General features: G+C 36.9%; 1 pseudogene; it reads right to left on the bottom strand.

Moving 5' to 3' along the window:
- Positions 1–948: 948 nt before the first annotated feature.
- On the bottom strand, positions 949–3,095 carry LOC122750050 (annotated as a pseudogene).
- Between the last annotated feature and the right edge of the window lie 648 nt (positions 3,096–3,743).

Here is a 3,743-nt window from a genome sequence, read left to right as displayed (position 1 = left end):
TTAGAAAATAAATAGCTTAGAAGAAAAAGTAATAAACTTATATAATGGATTCCTTGAAAATTAGAAGAGACTAAACAGAAATCAGTGGCTCTTAAGATACAAAGAAATATTAAAACAAAATAAAAGATGGAAAAAAATAGAAGAAAATTTAAGATATCTGATGTTAAAACCAACTAGCTTTAATAACAGAAGATATAATTTAAGAATTATCAGATTTAGTGAGAATAATGATTTTAAAAATTGGATACTATATTTCAAGAAATTAGAAATGAGTCTATTAGAACCAGAAGACAAAGTGAAGATTGAAAGAATCCACTGAATGTCTCCTGAAAGAAATCTCCAAATTTAAAGACCGAGAAATGCCACTGCCAAAATCTAGTATTTCCATGAAAAAGAAAAGTTTATGATTCCAAGGAATCATATTCAGGATCATATGAGACCTGGCAGGTTCTATTATAATAAGTGATATTGGAATACAATATTTCAAAAGGCAAATGATACAGGTTTACAACCTAAAATAAGTTACCTATCACATCTGAGTATAATCTTATAGGGGAAAAACAGACCTTCATTGGAATACAGAAATTTCAAACATTCTTAATGAAAAGACCAGAGCCAAGCAGAAACTTTGAAATGCAAATGACTCAAGAAAACCCTAAAGAGGTAAATTTATTTGAGCAACTGAAAGGGCCTGTATGATGTTTCAGTGCTAACATTCTACTAGCTAACATAATCTGGCCTCAGACACTTACTAGCTGTATGATCCTGGGCAAGTCACTTAAACATTATTTGGTTCATTTTCCTCGACTGTAAAATGAGAATAGTAACAGCACTTGATTCATAGGGCTGTTGTGAGGCTCAAATGAGACAATATTTGTAAAGTGCCTTGCGCAGTGCCTGGCAAATAGTAGATGCTTAATAAATGCTTGAGATGTTCGGTTAACCTGCTCAGTCATTTTGATCATCATCCCAATCCTTTTTTCCTGTTGGAGGTTTCGGACCACCAGATGGTCTTGACATGATTATCTGATCAACTCTGAGTGTAGTAACTGCAGCATTAGTAACCAACTTGATAGCCCAATATTTTCCACAGTAAGTATCTAGAATGCCGCCTTCCAACATATTTTTCTTCTTCACTCCCCCCCACCCCCAGGGCAATGAGGGTTAAGTGACTTGCCCAAGGTCACACAGCTAGTAAGTATCAAGTGTCTGAGGCCGGATTTGAACTCAGGTCCTCCTGAATCCAGGGCCTGTGTTTTATCCACTGTGCCACCTACCTGCCCCTCTAACATATGCTTTACTGCAGCAGTTTCAGCCTCATTTTCTAATTCAACATTTTCATTTCCTTTTTGATGTATTGCATAAAGTTTAAATATCACTTCATTAGCCTAAACTCCAGAATTCTCTGCCAGCACCTGGTAAATAGCTTCAAAAGCTTCTGCAAATTTCTTGATGGCATATTGTTCAAGTCCAGGACATGTTTCTCCATAAGATGTGATATGTTAGGCCAATTCAATTTCTGTTGTTCCACCTCTAGGCACATGCTGATTATCCCTTATGAGAACTTTGAAAGTGTTAACATCATCATCTACTGCCTTTTCTATGTCATCCATTAGATTATCTGTAGAACCTTGGAGTACTATAGTAGAAATGGCATCACCTTCCTTTTCATGAGTAAAAACAACCACTTGTGTGTCTCCAACCTCTGATAAATGAACACTGTCGCAATGGCCCATTTCTTCAAGTCCAGGGGAAGTCAGTCTAGGAAGGGCAATAGCACCAATAGTTTTACACAGTCTTCAGAGATCCCATTTTGAATTCAACCTGACCAACATTGTATTATATCTGTTAGCATGATGAGGAGTCATATCTGCAACTTTGCCACCTGTTATCATTACATTTGCACCAGAATCAACAGTAGCCTTAACTTGTGAATCCATAAGATTTTCTTCTCCTTTGCTAAGATTCATTAGTTCTTTTGCAGTCTTTATCAGTACTGCTCCCTTAGTTTCAGTTACCATGCCATCAAGGGGACAAGAATACACTATTTTAGCATCTTTCACTGAAGTTATATCACCTTCAGTTTCTTTTCTTTTCTCTTTTCTTTTCGTATTAATCAACCAACCAATCGATCAATCAATCAATTATTTCTTGACATTTATAAACATTTTTATTTATAGTTTTGGGTTCCAATTTTTATTCGTCTTTCTCTCCCTCCTCTCCCCCCTCCCCAAGGTGGCAAGCAATCAGATAAGGATTATACATGTATGATTATGTAAAACACTGTATTAGTAATTTTGTACAAGAAAACTTGATTAAAAGACAAAAATGAAAGAAAGTGAAAAATAGCATGCTTCAGTCTGTGTTCAATTAATATCAATTCTTTCTTTGGAGGTGGATAGTATGCTTCATCAATAGTCCTTTGGGATTGTCAACCATACTATGCAATACTGAAGAGGAACATGCCAAAGCCCAGAATTTTACACACTCTGATATTGTCAACATTGAAGTGACCAGAATCAAGAGAAATAGATACCCATAACTGAGAAATAAGCTTTGCCAAAAAGACTTCATTTCCACACTACTTGCTCATAATGGAGGTCTGAAGCAGAGCTGATAATTCATCAATGTCTTTAAGATTTTTTTTGCAGAACAACATTCCAAGTCAGGAAGAATTTCAAGGGCTTTTCTGCAAACTATTTCATAACTTTCTATTATGTCTGAAACAGGCCAATTCTCAGGAGTTCTTCAGCTAACTCTAGAAGGGCTCCAGAAACTCAAAGACAAAATTATACCATCCCCAACCTCTTGAATTTGCATGTGAGAAGCCATTACAATCATTTTCACAGCAGGATGTTGTACTTCTTGTTCTCTTAAAATAGTAGCTTCATCACTTGTCACAAAACAGCTTCTCCAGATGATTGATAACTATTTTGTTTATTCCATTTGGACCATATTCTGTACGGGTGGTCTGGGCAAGCTCCTTACATGCTTGTATATTCCTATACACAGCTTCCTCTCATCTTGAATAATGTTTAGCTCCTTTTTTTCAGCATTTGGGTGAAGCTTGGAGCGTTGGGAATGTGCAGTGCCATAGCTGGATGGTAGATATAGATGATGATGAACAAGCCACTGAACAAACTAGAGAAAAAGGACGCAATGGGAAATTATTATTCATTTTCGCATAAATCTTTGATACCAGGTTATTTACTTGTCTTCTATCTCTTTTGCCTAAAGCCCAAACAAAGCACTGAATTCACTTTCCCTGTATCATAGAATTTGTCAGGCATCAAGAATGGACAAATTTATCCATGGCATGCAGTTGTTCAGGGAATAGACTGTTCTGTGGTTAGGTTTCTATTTCATAAAGTAGCTGTATAGCTCCAGGGTCCATCTGTTTTTCTCTCAATCTCTCTCAATCTCTCTCTCTCTCTCTCTCTCTCTCTCTCTGGCAATGAGGGTTAAGTGACTTGCCCAGGGTCATACAGTGTCAAGTGTCTGAGGCCAGATTTGAACTCAGGTCCTCCTGAATCCAGGGCTGGTGCTTTATCCACTGCACCACCTAGCTGCCCCCTCTAGCTGTTTTTCAGAGAGTATATCTAAAATATACTCTAAAATCATCATTAAGAACATACACATAGCTCAGACAATCTCACTTATCCATAAACACGGCCTTTATAATGAACACTGGGTCAGGGATGCATGTCTTTTGAATATGCTACTTAATGACCATAGGAAAATAA

Source organism: Dromiciops gliroides, chromosome 1 (genome assembly GCF_019393635.1).
Source record: "Dromiciops gliroides isolate mDroGli1 chromosome 1, mDroGli1.pri, whole genome shotgun sequence".
NCBI lineage: Eukaryota > Metazoa > Chordata > Mammalia > Microbiotheria > Microbiotheriidae > Dromiciops > Dromiciops gliroides.
Note: the sequence above shows the minus strand (reverse complement) of the source record. Positions and strands in the feature narration are given on the sequence as shown.